Raw genomic sequence first — 22,584 nt, 5'->3', positions numbered from 1 at the left:
TGTATGGATGTGAATATACGATATGCGATGTGAGGGAATCTGAAGTGATGAGATAGAAATGATGTGATGGGATGAGTATACATATAAATGGAATATGGAATAAGTAATGTAGCTTGATAAAGGATAATGTGGAAAAATGAAAGTTAAAATAGAAATTGTGTTGTAAACTGTTTGTAAATACTGTTTGTAAATGCTGTTTGTAAATGATTGTTTTATGTCAAGAATGCTGGGGGGAGCATTTTGACCGTCTTGTGATTAAAGTCGTGATGGTAAAGTTGCAACTGCTGACGGGGAGTCAATGAAGGACGTCTCGCGTAGCAAGGTCGGCCGAGGTCTTGACCAGCCTCGGTGCGATTAAAATGGTGAGCTTCCGGTACGGTGGATGAGGGGCCAAGGAAGCGGCCTATGCGTGAAGCGCTAGGTTACCTGCGAAGGATCCTAGAGGGTGCTGACCATACGGTGCTCGGGCTCTGGGTTGCCTAGGATACCCACGCGTGCGTCGAGGAAGATATTGGAACAGAGTTGGAGTTGTTTTCTGAAATCGAGCATGGATCTGGTTGATTGACCTTGCTGGTCTTCAATGGATGAGTCCATGGCTCCTTATATGGATCTGTTGGTTGATCTTGCTGATCTTCAACGAGAGTCCATCTTGTTAAGTGATTATATTGCCAAGTATTATGGGCTAGGAACTATCGAAACGGCTCCTGAGCGTTCTAGTTACCAATGATGCCATAGATACTCTGATGAAGGAATGATGGGAAATTAAGAATCAATTGGATAAATTGGAAGATGGTGATCAATGATACTATGGTTTTATTAAACGATTGTTTTAATCTGGTTGAAAAAAAGGCAATTTCATATTGGGTGTGTGAGTGGTGTGACTAGTTTTATTTTGCATGAACATCCGGCTAGGGGGCCTTGGAACTCTTTTCCTTGGTACCCGGGACAAAACCTAACCAAATTTTTAATTGGATCCCATCACTACAGTGGTTGGGCGGTTGGCTAACCCATGGGATTGGATGGGGTTAGGCTGGACTGATGGATCCGTAAACCGAGACTCAAACTTTTGTTTTTACGATAGAAAAAAATAAATAAATAAATCCCGGACAGTAACTGTTCTATGGATAGGAATCAACGGCTGTGCCTCTTGAATGGGGAAAAAAGCGTTGATCCCAATGATCCAAGTGCAAGTTTCTTCCTTGAACTGACTAAGTATCTTATAGATGTAATCGGATCATCTCGATCAGAAATGATCTTGACTACGTTAGAGTAAAAAGTTATCCTGGTGGAATCGCCCGTGCTTTCCGATAAAGGAAGTTTTTCCGGGTTCGGTTTTGGAACAACCGACGGATTAGTCTCTTATCCGGATATCCGTGGGCGAGGCCCCGAGTGTGGGACCCCTGTCCCACGCGAGAAGCGCTACTTCCGCTGCCAGTACCCCGAATCCGTTGCTCGGTGGGAACAGGGATCTTACAGTTGGTATCAGAGCATTTGGTTAATAAAGATCAACTGAGAAGACAAATATATCAAAAATTTATCAAGAAACACAAAAAGGTTATAATTGTGTGAGATAATTCATACAATTTGATATTCAAACTGGAATTCGTAATTTGGTAATTGGGTCTTCAGATGGAAGTACCGCAATTATATAGAATCCCTGACTTGCTTGAGGCCTAGACATGATAGTATTTACCTTATAATTCCAAGGGCCGTGACTACCCGTATATACCGAGAGTATACTGCAGCTCTTTACTGACAGTATATACGAGTAAATCTAAGACTTGAAATTATAAGCGTTAATGCTATCTAGATGATGATTTCGAATGTGATTGATATGATTTTTAATTCTGTTTGAGAATTGATGAATTGATTTGGATTCTGATTGAAAATGCTGATTGAAAAATGTTGATTTTAAAAAATTAGTTGAAATATAATGAAACCACAATGAGGGGGAATGGGACGAGTCCCTGTGATGATATTCATAACTAGAATGATGATAAGGAATTCAGCAAATCACTATGAGATTAGTGGGTTGTGCTGTCAGATTGCTATTGTTAATACTTGACCGGTAGATCAAGTTAAGGGATGTCAAATTGAGAACTTGCTTGACTGAAATTTTCGTAGAGGAATGTTCGCAAGGAAACTTTTCGGTCTAATGGACCATTATCATGTTAAAGATATGAATGATATAATCTGAATGAATTGTTATTGATGAGTTCTATATAAGGGATATTTATCCCAGTGTTCTGTTGGGCTGACCAGAATATAAGCAACCCCAGAATAAAAATTGGATCTTAAGAAAAAGAGATGTCCTCTACCTTGCGAGATGAGGACATCTCGCACTTTTTAAGTGGGGTAGAATGTAAGATTCCTCCCCAGCCTTCGAGGTATATAGGAGTAAGAATCTCCCTTTCGGATCTTATAATTATTCCCTCTCTAAAATAAAAGAAAAATTCTGTTTAAAAAAGGAAGACCCTTTTCCTAAAATACTTCTCAGGAGTCACGCCTATTTTAAGGATTTAGAACAATGAGTTTAGAAGTGAGAATCGGTGTTTTGGATACCAAGGTTTTGGTTTTCATTCGAGTATGGCCCAAAAGAAGTTCTTTATCTCTTGGGGAGTATAAGAAGTTATCCCCCAGATATTGTGATCCTTATATCTGAATTCAATGAAAGTAGGTGACTTAGCCTACAAGTTTCTTTTATCTCCTCATCTCAAAATTCTTAATACCTTCTATAGAAAAATGTGCCAAACCCAAATCATGGAAAGACGGTAAAACTTCAGTGACAAGTTACCGTTGGCTTCTAGGTTACGCTAGCTCCTTCCTTTATATAAGTCGTAACTTTTACTTGTCGCTCACAGTAATCTTACTCCCATCAATCTCCTTTCTTTCTTAATCTCCTTCATGGCTTGGCAACAGGAATTAGTTTTATCCCTGATGATTTCTCACCATCAAGACGCAAGAGAGTCTGTGAAGAAAGACTTTATAGAACAGTATGAGCGCTCACTTTTTCCTCACCTAGGAACTTCTGTAGCGCAGACCAAATGGCGGACCTATCAAAACATAACTAGGGTAACACCCTGGGGTCAGCAGCACTTTCGTAACAATGTCCGCTTGGCCATGGTTATTGAAGCTTTGGGTTTGGGTCCCCGATACTACTGTGTAATGAGATCAAGGCATCTTGGGTTTTCTGAGCGGGTCTTTTTACTGGCATGTTTTCTTCCTCATGAGAAGATATGCCTTTACCCCATTTTTGGCTTGCCTCTCAGAGGTCCTTTTGTTAGATCACCTCATACCACTGAGATAGGTGCGGCAATAACCAGCAGAATCATTCCCATAGATGAGTTACCCTATACTTGTGCAGCTTGTGAGGACTGCTTTTGTGACCATATGATGGATGGGCTTATGGAAGTGTAAAGAGTTCTTCTATCTTTACTGTATAAGTCCCGTGAATGAGTAAAGTTTAAATCTTGTTCTTATTTTGAATCTTGCTCTCTTTAAGACTTTTCTTGGTGGTTAATCTTGATTAAAAATTTTCTCTAAGTCTCATATTCGTGCATCTTGCGAAATTATCCCAAGTTGCGAGATGAGGACATCTCGCGTTTTTTAAGTGGGGTAGAATGTAAGATTCCTCCCCCAACCCCCCTTTTTGATGTCTAGTATCTTCCCCCGTAATCAATCCCTCTTCAGAAATATAAAGACCTTGTTTCTAACTGTTTTAACCTAGAGAGAGAAAATATTCTAGAGAGAGAATATTCAGATTATGAATATTTTTGGATAGAAAAATAACTCATCTTATTAAAATAAGTTTCCCTGAAACAGAAATTCAAAAAGAAATTTCCAATGTGCAATTGGAATTAATTGGAAATAGGTATAAAGAACCTTAGTCTAAGGGCCTAGATTTTCAGAAATCTTTAGACTATGGTCCAATTAAGGTTTCTATGGGCCAATAGCATCAATCCATGTGTAGGGAGGAGATAAATCCAAATTGTAAAAGAAGATACCCAAAAATGAGTAAATGCTCACATAAGATGAAGAGTTGAAAATGTACAAGGTTTATTAGTAAATAAACTCATATGTAAGGAAGAGGAGTTCTTTAAAGGAGGTGCATATTTCACATAAGATGAAGAGTTGAAAATGTACAAGGTTTATTAGTAAATAAACACATATGTAAGGAAGGGGAGTTCTTTAAAGGAGGTGCATATTTCACATAAGATGAAGAGTTGAAAATGTACAAGGCTTATTAGTAAAAAAAACTATGACACATATGTAAGGAAGAGGAGTTCTTTAAAGGAGGTGCATATTTCACATAAGATGAAGAGTTGAAAATGTACAAGGTTTATTAGTAAAAAAACTATGAGCAATACAATTTTGACACATATGTAAGGAAGGGGAATTCTTTAAAGGAGGTGCATATTTCACATGCTTGAATGAGTTTTAAACTCATAAAAATTGAGATATTTCATCTCTCCTCTCTCCTCATTCAAGTCTAGTTCCAGAAAGTTAGCTTAACTGACCTAAAAATGGTCAAAAAGTGACCAAACTGACTTAGAAAATTCTAGAATCAGTTTGTTTGGTTAGGAGCTCAAATTTTCCTATAAATAGAAGCCTCCCCTTGTTGAAAAAAACATAGTCTCTTATGCTTTGTTACTCTACTCCACCTAAGCCAAAATATATAGTCTCTTATGCTTTGTTACTCTACTCCACCTAAGCCAAAATATATAGTCTCTTATGCTTTGTTACTCTACTCCACCTAAGCCAAAATATATAGTCTCTTATGCTTTGTTACTCTACTCCACCTAAGCCAAATTAGATAGAGTCTTATGCTTTGTTACTCTACTCCACCTAAGCTAAAATATATAGTGTCTTATGCCTTGTTACTCTACTCTACCTAAGCCAAGAACTGTGAATTCTTTAATAATTCACTAGTTTTTGATACCTCTCTCTTTCCTCAATCTCCATTGGTGGCTCCATCAACATACTTAACCAATTGATTGGTTGGGGGCCTCTACCGTGAATAAAGAATCAAGCAAATCATAAGGTAAGTATATTGAATTTTGATCTTTTCTATAATTTCTCAATGATTCTCTCTTCTCAACCCCTCTCAAGCTTGAGAAGTTTAATTGGTATGGTTTTTTTTAAATGCTAATGAAGTTAATTGGTGAATAGTAGTGAAGAGTTACATAATTTAATAAATGCTATAGAAGTTAATTTCCACTTATATTTAAATTCTAATGGTTTTTATAATTTCTCTCTCTCACTCAAGAAATGGTCATACTCATGACCCATTCTCAATCCAAATGAAGCTTTTCATAAAGCTTTTCCTTAATCCAAGATTAAGCTATTCTTGAGGCCAAATTAATGGCTTTTTGCTATGCTTTTAGTTTATGCACATTGATGATTCAATCCATTATGGATTGATGACCCAATTAGAGACCATTCTAATTGTTTTCTTAATGATCCGATTAGAGACCATTATGGATTGATGATCCAATTAGAGACCATTCTAATTGTTTTCTTAATGATCTAATTAGAGACCATTATGGATTGATGATCCAATTAGAGACCATTCTAATTGTTTTCTTAATGATCCAATTAGAGACCATTATGGATTGATGATCCAATTAGAGACCATTCTAATTATTTCTTTAATAATGAGCTTTATCCCTTAGAAAAAAATTGAGATTTATCAGTCATAGTAGCGGAGCTATGGCAAAATTTTTATAGAAATTACGCATAAAATAAATTCATTCAAAGCATAAAAAGAGGACTTTCTACCATATTCTAGGAACTATCATCCTAGATTAATTAAAAGAATTTTATCATGCATGGAGATGTGGATGTTTTCATGTAGATGTAGATGTATAGATGTAGATGTGGATATGGAGGTGGATGGATGCATGTAGATGTAGATGTATAGATGTAGATGTGAATGGAGATGTGGATGTATGCATGTAGATGTAGATGTATAGATGTGGATGTGGATGTATACATGTAGATGTAGATGTATAGATACGGATGTGGATATGGAGGTGGATGTATACATGTAGATGTAGATGTATAGATGTAGATGTGGATGTGGAGGTAGATGGATGCATGTAGATGTAGATGTATAGATGTAGATGGGAATGGAGATATGGATGTATGCATGTAGATGTAGATGTATAGATGTAGATGTGGATGTGGAGGTGGATGGATGCATGTAGATGTAGATGTATAGATGTAGATGTGAATGGAGATGTGGATGTATACATGTAGATGTAGATGTATGGAGGTGAATGTGAATGTGGATGTGGATGTATGCATAGAGATGTAGATGTATGCATGTAGATGTGAATGTACGCATATAGATGTGGATGTATGGATGTGAATATACGATATGCGATGTGAGGGAATCTGAAGTGATGAGATAGAAATGATGTGATGGGATGAGTATACATATAAATGGAATATGGAATAAGTAATGTAGCTTGATAAAGGATAATGTGGAAAAATGAAAGTTAAAATAGAAATTGTGTTGTAAACTGTTTGTAAATACTGTTTGTAAATGCTGTTTGTAAATGATTGTTTTATGTCAAGAATGCTGGGGGGAGCATTTTGACCGTCTTGTGATTAAAGTCGTGATGGTAAAGTTGCAACTGCTGACGGGGAGTCAATGAAGGACGTCTCGCGTAGCAAGGTCGGCCGAGGTCTTGACCAGCCTCGGTGCGATTAAAATGGTGAGCTTCCGGTACGGTGGATGAGGGGCCAAGGAAGCGGCCTATGCGTGAAGCGCTAGGTTACCTGCGAAGGATCCTAGAGGGTGCTGACCATACGGTGCTCGGGCTCTGGGTTGCCTAGGATACCCACGCGTGCGTCGAGGAAGATATTGGAACAGAGTTGGAGTTGTTTTCTGAAATCGAGCATGGATCTGGTTGATTGACCTTGCTGGTCTTCAATGGATGAGTCCATGGCTCCTTATATGGATCTGTTGGTTGATCTTGCTGATCTTCAACGAGAGTCCATCTTGTTAAGTGATTATATTGCCAAGTATTATGGGCTAGGAACTATCGAAACGGCTCCTGAGCGTTCTAGTTACCAATGATGCCATAGATACTCTGATGAAGGAATGATGGGAAATTAAGAATCAATTGGATAAATTGGAAGATGGTGATCAATGATACTATGGTTTTATTAAACGATTGTTTTAATCTGGTTGAAAAAAAGGCAATTTCATATTGGGTGTGTGAGTGGTGTGACTAGTTTTATTTTGCATGAACATCCGGCTAGGGGGCCTTGGAACTCTTTTCCTTGGTACCCGGGACAAAACCTAACCAAATTTTTAATTGGATCCCATCACTACAGTGGTTGGGCGGTTGGCTAACCCATGGGATTGGATGGGGTTAGGCTGGACTGATGGATCCGTAAACCGAGACTCAAACTTTTATTTTTACGATAGAAAAAAATAAATAAATAAATCCCGGACAGTAACTGTTCTATGGATAGGAATCAACGGCTGTGCCTCTTGAATGGGGAAAAAAGCGTTGATCCCAATGATCCAAGTGCAAGTTTCTTCCTTGAACTGACTAAGTATCTTATAGATGTAATCGGATCATCTCGATCAGAAATGATCTTGACTACGTTAGAGTAAAAAGTTATCCTGGTGGAATCGCCCGTGCTTTCCGATAAAGGAAGTTTTTCCGGGTTCGGTTTTGGAACAACCGACGGATTAGTCTCTTATCCGGATATCCGTGGGCGAGGCCCCGAGTGTGGGACCCCTGTCCCACGCGAGAAGCGCTACTTCCGCTGCCAGTACCCCGAATCCGTTGCTCGGTGGGAACAGGGATCTTACAGTTGGTATCAGAGCATTTGGTTAATAAAGATCAACTGAGAAGACAAATATATCAAAAATTTATCAAGAAACACAAAAAGGTTATAATTGTGTGAGATAATTCATACAATTTGATATTCAAACTGGAATTCGTAATTTGGTAATTGGGTCTTCAGATGGAAGTACCGCAATTATATAGAATCCCTGACTTGCTTGAGGCCTAGACATGATAGTATTTACCTTATAATTCCAAGGGCCGTGACTACCCGTATATACCGAGAGTATACTGCAGCTCTTTACTGACAGTATATACGAGTAAATCTAAGACTTGAAATTATAAGCGTTAATGCTATCTAGATGATGATTTCGAATGTGATTGATATGATTTTTAATTCTGTTTGAGAATTGATGAATTGATTTGGATTCTGATTGAAAATGCTGATTGAAAAATGTTGATTTTAAAAAATTAGTTGAAATATAATGAAACCACAATGAGGGGGAATGGGACGAGTCCCTGTGATGATATTCATAACTAGAATGATGATAAGGAATTCAGCAAATCACTATGAGATTAGTGGGTTGTGCTGTCAGATTGCTATTGTTAATACTTGACCGGTAGATCAAGTTAAGGGATGTCAAATTGAGAACTTGCTTGACTGAAATTTTCGTAGAGGAATGTTCGCAAGGAAACTTTTCGGTCTAATGGACCATTATCATGTTAAAGATATGAATGATATAATCTGAATGAATTGTTATTGATGAGTTCTATATAAGGGATATTTATCCCAGTGTTCTGTTGGGCTGACCAGAATATAAGCAACCCCAGAATAAAAATTGGATCTTAAGAAAAAGAGATGTCCTCTACCTTGCGAGATGAGGACATCTCGCACTTTTTAAGTGGGGTAGAATGTAAGATTCCTCCCCAGCCTTCGAGGTATATAGGAGTAAGAATCTCCCTTTCGGATCTTATAATTATTCCCTCTCTAAAATAAAAGAAAAATTCTGTTTAAAAAAGGAAGACCCTTTTCCTAAAATACTTCTCAGGAGTCACGCCTATTTTAAGGATTTAGAACAATGAGTTTAGAAGTGAGAATCGGTGTTTTGGATACCAAGGTTTTGGTTTTCATTCGAGTATGGCCCAAAAGAAGTTCTTTATCTCTTGGGGAGTATAAGAAGTTATCCCCCAGATATTGTGATCCTTATATCTGAATTCAATGAAAGTAGGTGACTTAGCCTACAAGTTTCTTTTATCTCCTCATCTCAAAATTCTTAATACCTTCTATAGAAAAATGTGCCAAACCCAAATCATGGAAAGACGGTAAAACTTCAGTGACAAGTTACCGTTGGCTTCTAGGTTACGCTAGCTCCTTCCTTTATATAAGTCGTAACTTTTACTTGTCGCTCACAGTAATCTTACTCCCATCAATCTCCTTTCTTTCTTAATCTCCTTCATGGCTTGGCAACAGGAATTAGTTTTATCCCTGATGATTTCTCACCATCAAGACGCAAGAGAGTCTGTGAAGAAAGACTTTATAGAACAGTATGAGCGCTCACTTTTTCCTCACCTAGGAACTTCTGTAGCGCAGACCAAATGGCGGACCTATCAAAACATAACTAGGGTAACACCCTGGGGTCAGCAGCACTTTCGTAACAATGTCCGCTTGGCCATGGTTATTGAAGCTTTGGGTTTGGGTCCCCGATACTACTGTGTAATGAGATCAAGGCATCTTGGGTTTTCTGAGCGGGTCTTTTTACTGGCATGTTTTCTTCCTCATGAGAAGATATGCCTTTACCCCATTTTTGGCTTGCCTCTCAGAGGTCCTTTTGTTAGATCACCTCATACCACTGAGATAGGTGCGGCAATAACCAGCAGAATCATTCCCATAGATGAGTTACCCTATACTTGTGCAGCTTGTGAGGACTGCTTTTGTGACCATATGATGGATGGGCTTATGGAAGTGTAAAGAGTTCTTCTATCTTTACTGTATAAGTCCCGTGAATGAGTAAAGTTTAAATCTTGTTCTTATTTTGAATCTTGCTCTCTTTAAGACTTTTCTTGGTGGTTAATCTTGATTAAAAATTTTCTCTAAGTCTCATATTCGTGCATCTTGCGAAATTATCCCAAGTTGCGAGATGAGGACATCTCGCGTTTTTTAAGTGGGGTAGAATGTAAGATTCCTCCCCCAACCCCCCTTTTTGATGTCTAGTATCTTCCCCCGTAATCAATCCCTCTTCAGAAATATAAAGACCTTGTTTCTAACTGTTTTAACCTAGAGAGAGAAAATATTCTAGAGAGAGAATATTCAGATTATGAATATTTTTGGATAGAAAAATAACTCATCTTATTAAAATAAGTTTCCCTGAAACAGAAATTCAAAAAGAAATTTCCAATGTGCAATTGGAATTAATTGGAAATAGGTATAAAGAACCTTAGTCTAAGGGCCTAGATTTTCAGAAATCTTTAGACTATGGTCCAATTAAGGTTTCTATGGGCCAATAGCATCAATCCATGTGTAGGGAGGAGATAAATCCAAATTGTAAAAGAAGATACCCAAAAATGAGTAAATGCTCACATAAGATGAAGAGTTGAAAATGTACAAGGTTTATTAGTAAATAAACTCATATGTAAGGAAGAGGAGTTCTTTAAAGGAGGTGCATATTTCACATAAGATGAAGAGTTGAAAATGTACAAGGTTTATTAGTAAATAAACACATATGTAAGGAAGGGGAGTTCTTTAAAGGAGGTGCATATTTCACATAAGATGAAGAGTTGAAAATGTACAAGGCTTATTAGTAAAAAAAACTATGACACATATGTAAGGAAGAGGAGTTCTTTAAAGGAGGTGCATATTTCACATAAGATGAAGAGTTGAAAATGTACAAGGTTTATTAGTAAAAAAACTATGAGCAATACAATTTTGACACATATGTAAGGAAGGGGAATTCTTTAAAGGAGGTGCATATTTCACATGCTTGAATGAGTTTTAAACTCATAAAAATTGAGATATTTCATCTCTCCTCTCTCCTCATTCAAGTCTAGTTCCAGAAAGTTAGCTTAACTGACCTAAAAATGGTCAAAAAGTGACCAAACTGACTTAGAAAATTCTAGAATCAGTTTGTTTGGTTAGGAGCTCAAATTTTCCTATAAATAGAAGCCTCCCCTTGTTGAAAAAAACATAGTCTCTTATGCTTTGTTACTCTACTCCACCTAAGCCAAAATATATAGTCTCTTATGCTTTGTTACTCTACTCCACCTAAGCCAAAATATATAGTCTCTTATGCTTTGTTACTCTACTCCACCTAAGCCAAAATATATAGTCTCTTATGCTTTGTTACTCTACTCCACCTAAGCCAAATTAGATAGAGTCTTATGCTTTGTTACTCTACTCCACCTAAGCTAAAATATATAGTGTCTTATGCCTTGTTACTCTACTCTACCTAAGCCAAGAACTGTGAATTCTTTAATAATTCACTAGTTTTTGATACCTCTCTCTTTCCTCAATCTCCATTGGTGGCTCCATCAACATACTTAACCAATTGATTGGTTGGGGGCCTCTACCGTGAATAAAGAATCAAGCAAATCATAAGGTAAGTATATTGAATTTTGATCTTTTCTATAATTTCTCAATGATTCTCTCTTCTCAACCCCTCTCAAGCTTGAGAAGTTTAATTGGTATGGTTTTTTTTAAATGCTAATGAAGTTAATTGGTGAATAGTAGTGAAGAGTTACATAATTTAATAAATGCTATAGAAGTTAATTTCCACTTATATTTAAATTCTAATGGTTTTTATAATTTCTCTCTCTCACTCAAGAAATGGTCATACTCATGACCCATTCTCAATCCAAATGAAGCTTTTCATAAAGCTTTTCCTTAATCCAAGATTAAGCTATTCTTGAGGCCAAATTAATGGCTTTTTGCTATGCTTTTAGTTTATGCACATTGATGATTCAATCCATTATGGATTGATGACCCAATTAGAGACCATTCTAATTGTTTTCTTAATGATCCGATTAGAGACCATTATGGATTGATGATCCAATTAGAGACCATTCTAATTGTTTTCTTAATGATCCAATTAGAGACCATTATGGATTGATGATCCAATTAGAGACCATTCTAATTGTTTTCTTAATGATCCAATTAGAGACCATTATGGATTGATGATCCAATTAGAGACCATTCTAATTATTTCTTTAATAATGAGCTTTATCCCTTAGAAAAAAATTGAGATTTATCAGTCATAGTAGCGGAGCTATGGCAAAATTTTTATAGAAATTACGCATAAAATAAATTCATTCAAAGCATAAAAAGAGGACTTTCTACCATATTCTAGGAACTATCATCCTAGATTAATTAAAAGAATTTTATCATGCATGGAGATGTGGATGTTTTCATGTAGATGTAGATGTATAGATGTAGATGTGGATATGGAGGTGGATGGATGCATGTAGATGTAGATGTATAGATGTAGATGTGAATGGAGATGTGGATGTATGCATGTAGATGTAGATGTATAGATGTGGATGTGGATGTATACATGTAGATGTAGATGTATAGATACGGATGTGGATATGGAGGTGGATGTATACATGTAGATGTAGATGTATAGATGTAGATGTGGATGTGGAGGTAGATGGATGCATGTAGATGTAGATGTATAGATGTAGATGGGAATGGAGATATGGATGTATGCATGTAGATGTAGATGTATAGATGTAGATGTGGATGTGGAGGTGGATGGATGCATGTAGATGTAGATGTATAGATGTAGATGTGAATGGAGATGTGGATGTATACATGTAGATGTAGATGTATGGAGGTGAATGTGAATGTGGATGTGGATGTATGCATAGAGATGTAGATGTATGCATGTAGATGTGAATGTACGCATATAGATGTGGATGTATGGATGTGAATATACGATATGCGATGTGAGGGAATCTGAAGTGATGAGATAGAAATGATGTGATGGGATGAGTATACATATAAATGGAATATGGAATAAGTAATGTAGCTTGATAAAGGATAATGTGGAAAAATGAAAGTTAAAATAGAAATTGTGTTGTAAACTGTTTGTAAATACTGTTTGTAAATGCTGTTTGTAAATGATTGTTTTATGTCAAGAATGCTGGGGGGAGCATTTTGACCGTCTTGTGATTAAAGTCGTGATGGTAAAGTTGCAACTGCTGACGGGGAGTCAATGAAGGACGTCTCGCGTAGCAAGGTCGGCCGAGGTCTTGACCAGCCTCGGTGCGATTAAAATGGTGAGCTTCCGGTACGGTGGATGAGGGGCCAAGGAAGCGGCCTATGCGTGAAGCGCTAGGTTACCTGCGAAGGATCCTAGAGGGTGCTGACCATACGGTGCTCGGGCTCTGGGTTGCCTAGGATACCCACGCGTGCGTCGAGGAAGATATTGGAACAGAGTTGGAGTTGTTTTCTGAAATCGAGCATGGATCTGGTTGATTGACCTTGCTGGTCTTCAATGGATGAGTCCATGGCTCCTTATATGGATCTGTTGGTTGATCTTGCTGATCTTCAACGAGAGTCCATCTTGTTAAGTGATTATATTGCCAAGTATTATGGGCTAGGAACTATCGAAACGGCTCCTGAGCGTTCTAGTTACCAATGATGCCATAGATACTCTGATGAAGGAATGATGGGAAATTAAGAATCAATTGGATAAATTGGAAGATGGTGATCAATGATACTATGGTTTTATTAAAGGATTGTTTTAATCTGGTTGAAAAAAAGGCAATTTCATATTGGGTGTGTGAGTGGTGTGACTAGTTTTATTTTGCATGAACATCCGGCTAGGGGGCCTTGGAACTCTTTTCCTTGGTACCCGGGACAAAACCTAACCAAATTTTTAATTGGATCCCATCACTACAGTGGTTGGGCGGTTGGCTAACCCATGGGATTGGATGGGGTTAGGCTGGACTGATGGATCCGTAAACCGAGACTCAAACTTTTGTTTTTACGATAGAAAAAAATAAATAAATAAATCCCGGACAGTAACTGTTCTATGGATAGGAATCAACGGCTGTGCCTCTTGAATGGGGAAAAAAGCGTTGATCCCAATGATCCAAGTGCAAGTTTCTTCCTTGAACTGACTAAGTATCTTATAGATGTAATCGGATCATCTCGATCAGAAATGATCTTGACTACGTTAGAGTAAAAAGTTATCCTGGTGGAATCGCCCGTGCTTTCCGATAAAGGAAGTTTTTCCGGGTTCGGTTTTGGAACAACCGACGGATTAGTCTCTTATCCGGATATCCGTGGGCGAGGCCCCGAGTGTGGGACCCCTGTCCCACGCGAGAAGCGCTACTTCCGCTGCCAGTACCCCGAATCCGTTGCTCGGTGGGAACAGGGATCTTACACGGTAGAAAATCTCTATCACCTCTGCAAATCTTTGGAGATTCCCAACCTCTCCAGCAAGGTAGGTTGGTGTGTCAATTGCAAACTCTAAGTCCAGCAGCTCCTCTTGTGTGCGGAGGGGAAGGTGCAATCCCTGAAGTGCGGTCTCTTGGGTAGAGAGAAAACTACTCACGATGGCCTTAGTGACAAATAGAAAGAGGTACAGTGCCAGAGGACAATGCCAGAGGAAAACCCTATCGAACCGAGCGAGAAAGGGGGAATCTGTTGCCTTGGGCTCCCTGAGTCCTGAGACTCCACGAATCCACTCCATAGGGAATCCCATCTGGCTCATTGTGCCCTCTAGAAACCTCCAATCCACCCTATCATAAGCTTTCTCAAAGTCAAGGAGAAGCACAATGAGGTCCTGTTGTCGCATCATCCTGGCCAAAGTTGTCACCTCCCAAAAGGTAAAGATATTGTCCAGAGAATAATCTGATTCTAAACAAAACCAGTCTAAGCGTCATGGATCAAGTCTGGGAGGGAAGGCTAAAGTCATCTGCTTTGTTGATGGCCTTGGGCAAAATCTTATAGGCCGTCCTTAGAAGGGTGATGGGTCTCCACTATCGAATCTCCAATCCATCACCACCCTCCTTGGGAATCAAATGTATGAAGCCGTCTACCAGCCTCTCTGGCATGGCACCTGTGAGCATAGTCTCATTGAAGGTAGCGCAAAGGACAACTCCCATGAGGTCCCAATGGAAAAGAAAGAAAGAAGCAAGAAGCCCATCCAGGGCATTTGCCCCTGGGTAATGCCTTCACTGCCTCCGCTAGCTCCTCTATAGTAAAAGGGGTCAATAAGAAAGACCAAAGAGAGGGGGGAAAACCACCTCTCTCATGTGTCTCCAAACTCTCGCGCGCATAAGACCAAAGAGAGGGGGGAAAACCACCTCTCTCATGTGTCTCCAGACTCTCTCGCGCGCATCCATCACCTGCCTGCTGGGGGGATAATGGGGCACCAATAAGTGTAAGATTCGTCCCTCCAGCTTTTGAGATGTAAAGGTGTAAGAACCTTCCCTATCATCCCCTCTCTGAAATAGAAGAAAGATCTTTTTTTAACCCTGTTTTGGCCTAGAGAGAGAAAATGTCTAGAGAGAGATAATTCAAAATTGAGATATCTTTGGATACAAAAATTCTCCTAATGTCAAATGGATTCCCTTAAATCAAAAGTTCAAAATGAACTTTCCAATAAGCATTAGGAATTAATTGAAAATGGTATAAGGGACCTTAGCCTAAGGGTCTACATTTTCAAAAAAATTTGGATTATGGTCCAATTAAGGTTCCAATGGGCCAATTCAAGTGTTGGGATGAGAGAAATGCAAAGAATAAAAGAAAATACCCAAAAATGAGTAAATGCTCACATAAGATGAAGAGTTGACTGAGTACAAGGTTTTTTAGTTAAAAACTAATAAACCTTAGTTAAAAACTAAGGTATATTACTAAAAAAATGAAATATTTTAGAGAAATGATGCATTTTTGACACCTTGGAGAGGGAGACTCTTGAGGTAGGTGCCTTTTTCTACATGAGTGCTTGGGTTCTTTAATTCAAAAAATGTGATATTTTTATCTCTCCTCTCTCCTAGGGCAAACTAGATAAAAAAGGGAGCCAAACTGATCCAAATCTTGTCCAAATTGGGTCAAACTGAAGCTGAAAAGCTCTAGAACCCAATTGGACTTGGTTAATGGCCTTACCTATAAATAGACCCTCATTCCTTTGTATCTTCATCTTTGAGCTATACCATGCCAGTATTATCCTAAAATAAGTATATTCCTATTATCCCTTAATTTTCCTTTTCTCTTGGAAGCTTGGAGCTTCTCTCTCTCTCCAACAACTCTTGAAGATTGCTCTTCTTCTCTTGGTGGCCAAAGGATTTCTTGGGGGCTTCATGGCTAATTAAAGAATTAAGCTAAACTTAGAGGTAAGACTAATTTTTATGCTTTTTTTTCAATTATCTCAAATGACTTTCTTCTTCTCGACCCCTCTCAAGCTTGAGAAGCTTTCAAAGTGATGGTTTTTATTCAAATCAAGCTTTCCCAAAGATTGTTAATGTCTCATTAGAATTAAGTTAATCTTTATGCTTAATTATAATATTTTCCTTAAGAAAATCTCTCTTAAAAAGATTAGTCATCTTTATGGCTAGATTCTTAGAAAAAGGATGTTTCCCAATGATAATCTCTTGTTTCAAATCTAAACTCTAGGCTTGATAAGCTAGAGAATAAGAATTGATATTTTCATGATTTTGAGTAAAAAAAAATAATGATATTTTCATGATTTTGAGTCAGTAAAAATAATGGTTAATCCTTTTTAGATTGTTTATGAGTAGAAAAGAATTACTTTAACTCATTCTAAAAAGGAAGTGGATTATACTAACAAATTTGGAAAGGAGGAATGTTTAATTTAGCTTAATCAAGGAGAATAATTTAGCTTAATCAAGGAGAATAATCATAATTATGCTTATAATTATGGTTATAATTATGATATATATACATAGTTTAATTTTAAGCTTAAAAGAAGAGCTTCTATCATATTTTTATTACAAGTTTTTATTCAATTAGAAAATTGAGAATTAATAGTAATAGCCTCATCAAGAAAGCTCATCTCCGAGCCACTAGACTCTCCATCAACATGAGAATGCCCTGTAAAAATGTCATGCATACTAAGGGGCTGAACCACTTTCTCTTTACCTTTATGTGATGTACTAATCACATTTGTAGGACTGGTATTATGACGCAGCCTACCACTCCATGGTCTATCAACTGAACCACTAGATGAGGGCTCTTCCGGTCCACTCAAAGACTATGATTGTTGACTGGCATTCTGTGCAACCACATTTCCACTCACATCAGCCCCTACAGCTTCTTTTTCAGCAGCATACCAACTTCTCATCTCATCAAAAACATCCCTGCTTACCCTCAACTCACGTGTAGCAGGGTTATAACACCTGTATCCCTTTTGCTCAAGGGAATTCCCAATAAACACACATTTTTCAGCTTTTGGATCCAGCTTAGTTCTTAGCTCATCTGGCACATGCACATATGCAATACATCCAAAAACTTTCAGATGAGACAAATCAAGTTTTCTGCCAGTAAACCTCTCCTCTCTGGAGTTACATCGTGTATGGCTGCAGCAGTTGGAGTCTTGTTCATGATGTGAACTGCTGTAGAAATAGCCTCAGCCCAATAGCTATGCGACATATTCTTCTCTCCCATCTATGCTCACGCAATCTCAGCAATGTGCCTATTTTTTCACTCAGCAACTCCATTTTGATGCGGAGTGTATCTGCATGTAAACTGTCTTCGAATACCATTCTTCTTTAAAAATTCAGAAAACTCATTCGAGAAGTACTCTCCCCCTCCATCTGACCTTAGGCACTTTACATATTTTCCTGTTTGCTTTTCAACCATAACTCTAAAATTTTGAAAATGAGTGAATACCTCACTCTTCTCCTTCATGAAGTATACCCACACTTTCCTTGTGTGGTCATCAATAAATGTCACATAATACCTGTAGCCTCCCATCATAGACATGGTCTTCGTAGGACCCACCATACATATGAATAAAGTCTATGTAGACTAAAGGAATTATGACAGGGCTGCCAAAGTTTAAAGTTGAAGGTATGCAGAAAATATGTGAAGCATGCCAATTTGGAAAGCAAACAAAGCATGTATTTCCACGTGAGAGAAATGTGAGTAGAAATGCACTAGATGTTATTAAAAAAAGTTCCCCCAAAACAAAAGTTCAAAAAGATTTTCAGAAGGTGCATTAGAAATCAAGTATAATCTGTTCAAGAGGCCTTATCCTAGGGGTCTAGATTTTTTGAAGATTTTAAATTAAGGTTTTGAGGGGCCAATCAGATTCATCCAAATGTTTGGAGAAGATAAATAGAAGAAACAAAGAAAATCCCCCAAAAATGAGTAAATACTCACATAAGATGAAGAGTGGACTAAGGACCAAAGAAAATACTAAAAAAATGGATTTTTGACACCTCACAAAGGAGGCGCCTATTTCACATGTGTGGTGGAGTTTTAAATTATCAAAAATTGAGATATTTCACCTCTCCTCTCTGCTAATTCAAGTCTAGTTCCAAAAAGTAAGCTAAACTGACCTAAAAATGGTCAAAAGTTGACCAAACTGATCTGGAAAATTCTAGAATCAGTTTGCTTGGTTAGGAGCTCACTTTTTCCTATAAATAGAACTCTCCCCCTTTGTTGAAGCTTAATAGTGTTTTATGCATTGTTACTCTACTCCTCCCACCAAGAGCCAAGAACTGTGAATTTCTTAATAATTCACTAGTGTTTGATCATTACCTCTTCTAAAGATTTGGTGGCCACTCTTGTTGCAAACAAGAGTAGATCCCTCAAACCTTCAAGCCAAAGGAAAGCTCCTAGAATTCATGTAAGTTAGAAATATTATATTTTTCTTTATTCTTTTAATGGTGTTCTAATTTTTGTTTTGTTTGAAATGATAAATGGATGCTATGCCTTGTTCGAAAGGCTTTCCCCCTCTCTCATTCTTAAAATCAGCCCTTCTCTATCCTAGTTAAGTAATCTAATTGTTGGAATTAAACTTTTCATATTGTTCTCTTTTAAAAGTGAAAATTGATTAGTCTAGAATGCTTTAAACCAATTGGGGTTAATTTTTAAGTAAATTAAAGTAGAAAAATTTGAAAAATGGTCAGCCATACAAAGGAGGTTATGGGAAAATTTTCTAAAATTTTATGAAATAAGTTTCATCTTTTATTATTCTAAAAGAATAATCCCTATTGTTTGTGTATTCCAAAAGTGTCATTTTCATTCTATGCATAGTAGAAATATATTTATTCTAGAAGTGTTATTTCCATTAGATTTAAATTCTATGCATAGAAAGATGCATATTGGTTATTTTTTTAAATATAAAAGAGTGATTTTCATTAGATATAAATTCTATGCATAGAAAGATGCATATTGGTTATTTTTTATAAAAGAGTGATTTTCATTAGATTTAAGTTTTATGCATAGAAAGATGCATATTGGTTAAAAAAAATTTATTACAAAAGTGTTACTTTCATCAATATTGATTTTTATGCATAAAAGAAATTTTTTTAATTATAAAAGTGTTACTTTCACTAATATTGATTTTTATGCATACAATGATGCATAAAAGAATTTTTTTATTATAAAAGTGTTACTTTCACTAATATTGATTTTTATGCATAAAATATTGCATAAAAGAATTTTTTTATTATAAAAGTGTTACTTTCATCAATATTGATTTTTATGCATAAATAGATGCATAAAAAATTTTTTAATTAAAAAAGTGTTTTTTCATTAATATTGATTTTTATGCATAAATAGATGCATAAAAGATTTTTTTATTATAAAAGTGTTACTTTCACTAATATTGATTTTTATGCATAAAATGATGCATAAAAGAATTTTTTTATATAAAAGTGTTACTTTCACTAATATTGATTTTTATGCATAAAATGATGCATAAAAGAAATTTTTTATATAAAAGTGTTAGTTTCACTAATATTGATTTTTATGCATAAATAGATGCATAAAAGAAATTTTTTTATTATAAAAGTGTTACTTTCATCAATATGATTTTTATGCATAAATAGATGCATAAAAGGATTTTCTTTTTTATAAAAGTGTTATTTTCATAGAAGTTGGATTTTATGCATAAAAATAGATGCATATAGAAATTTTTATATCAAAATAAGAGTTCACTTTAATCTTTTGTTTAAATCCCATGAATATTGAAAAAATGAATAAGTAAATACTCAGTGAAAGAAAATTATACCGTTTCATATTCTCTAGGATGGTAATGAGAAAATTCAGAAAAACTATTGAAGTCAAAATTTTAAATAAATGACTAATTTATTCCTCATAGGAATTCGTGTTTATTTTTGAATTCAGTAAAGTAGCAATTGAAATATAACCTTCGAGAAAGATAGTTCAGGGAGAACCTTTCCAGACTCAAACCTTGAATCAGACTATGACCAAGATGTAACTCCTTTGTCAGTTTCAAGAAATGACGATGTGACCAGTTCAGTAATCTACACTCAAATCACCCACCGAATCTGAAACTAGACCTTTGATTTTGATCTGAGGATCAAGAATTTAGAACTCGAGGAATTCTGCTTGGGAATCGAGACCTGTGATCTAGAAGTCTTAGGATACGGAATTAAGATATACTCATTGTATTCAAAAGAAAATCAAAACTGAAAACTTGCATAGAAATCCTATTTTCTTAAAGGACTGTCTTACGCCAGAATGCTGGAGGGAGCATTCGGTATATGTGTTTTTCTAAGGGAATTTCGGTTGCAACAGCTGGCGGGGAGTGGTCAAAGGATGGCTCACGCAGTAAAAACCTGCCCAGGTCTTGACGAGCCTGGGTATAGTGTAAAATGGTGTGCTTCCGGTACGATGGGCAAGGGTCGACGAAGCGGTCCCTGAGTGAAGTTCTTGGACACCTAAGGAGGATCCTGGAGGGTTCTGACCAGGCGATGCATGGGCTCGCGGTGCCGAGGACACCCATGCATATGTCGTGGAAGATATTTATGTATGATGACGAGAAACTTATTGTAATCTGTTATCTGGAGCTCATTGCTGACTTGCTGGTCTCAACGGAGAGTCCAGAGTGATCTTGTTTTGTGAGAAACAAGGATTGAATGGAAATTTTGAGTTGTGACATCTGTACCCAGTAATTGTTTATCAATGGATTGTTTTATAAATTAACGTTTAAAGAGGAGTGTGTGAGTATCTCTATTCTAAAGAAAAAGTTAAGAAACGCTTTCAATTATGGGTGGGTGAGTACTTGTCTAATTCTACTATTCCAATGATAACCCATGGGCCGGATGGGGTAGGCTGGAATCAATAGAGTTTTAATAATAAAATTGATTAATAGGATTACGCTTAGAACTTGAGTAGGTAATTTTGAGCGTGAAGACTTCTCAAATGAATAGATCAACGGCTGTGCCTAATTCAAATTAGGAAAAAAGCGTTGATCCCTTCAAGTTAAGTCTGTAATAGTTTCCCTTCTATCTGGTTTATTCAGATGAAGGTTAGTTCAATATCTTGACCTCGTTAGAAAAATTTGTTAAGAAAATATAAATGGTGGAATCATCCCCGTTTTTTGGGCATGGGAAATTTTCCTGGTTTCGGTTTTCGAAATGACCACCGGCTTAGTCTCGTGCCGAGACATTCGAGGACGAGGCCTTGAGTGGGGAACCCTACCTTGCGCAAGAGGAAGCTGCTTCCGCTGCTACCATCCGAGAATCCCCAATGCACAGAGGGGGCAGTGGGATCTCACAGTTGGTATCAGAGCGCTGTTGTAAATTTATGTAACAGTAGCAAAAATTGCTTAAATTTTTTAAAGTAAATCTGGGAAATAATGTTTTCGCTTGTTAATATTATGTTGAAGGAACTTCAAAAATTGAAAACTCATAAACTGAATTGGAATCTATAGATAGATACCCTGAATCAATCTGGCATCCCTGAACTCTTCCAGATTCAGGATATGATAGCCTTTGCATTTAAGCACCTCATCAACTCTGCTACGACCCAAGTGAACAGAGTGAGACTCGCGCGCGTCATTTTGAGAGTCTTTAAATTCCTGATCCTCTTGAGCGACGTCGGTATATATGGTTCTGTGGAGGACGATGTATTAATGTCAGTACCAGTCCTCAGCGTCAGAGGCTCAGGAAAAATATTTCCTTAGCCATGATTCTGATAAGGCTAGGACTTGTTCAGCATGTACAACTCTTTGATCATTCACCCAAGAACTTCATAATTTCATGCCGAGTTTTTAGGCTTCTTAGCCGCTTTATCCCTAGAGATAGAATTACAGCACCTCTTTCTGTAATGAATCGTGTGTACCATGGCATGTCTCCTTTGCAATTTTGCTTCTTTATGCGTATACGATTAAGGCAATGATTTTGGGACCCGTGATGCAAAAAAAAATCCAAATTGTTTTCATGATTGTGAATATGGTTAATAAAATTATCAGAGTAAATCTTGTTTCATGATGTATGATGAAATAATTATCTGTTTTAAAGAATAAATCACAAAAATTAAATAATCAGTCAAAGCTAAGTTGACAAAAATCTTGTTTTGTCAGAATCATGAGGCGCACGGCCCGTGCAAGGCAACCGGATCCTCTAACCGATGTGACGAAGAGTTAGATCCGGATGTTTAAAAAGCCTTTCACAGATCCCAGCCTGATCCCTTCAAGGGTGAAGGGGAACAGTTAGGTGAAGTAGTGGAAAAGTGGATTGAGGCAATGGAGGAATACTTTGATGTAATTGGCTACAATGAGAGAAGCAAGATGGCTCTCGCACCAGGTTAAAGATTGTGGAAACGGCCAGGGTCACTTGG

The sequence above is a fragment of the Cibotium barometz genome, chromosome 41 (assembly GCF_041138505.1).
Source record: "Cibotium barometz isolate CiBa-2024 chromosome 41, ASM4113850v1, whole genome shotgun sequence".
Lineage (NCBI taxonomy): Eukaryota > Viridiplantae > Streptophyta > Polypodiopsida > Cyatheales > Cibotiaceae > Cibotium > Cibotium barometz.
Note: the sequence above shows the minus strand (reverse complement) of the source record.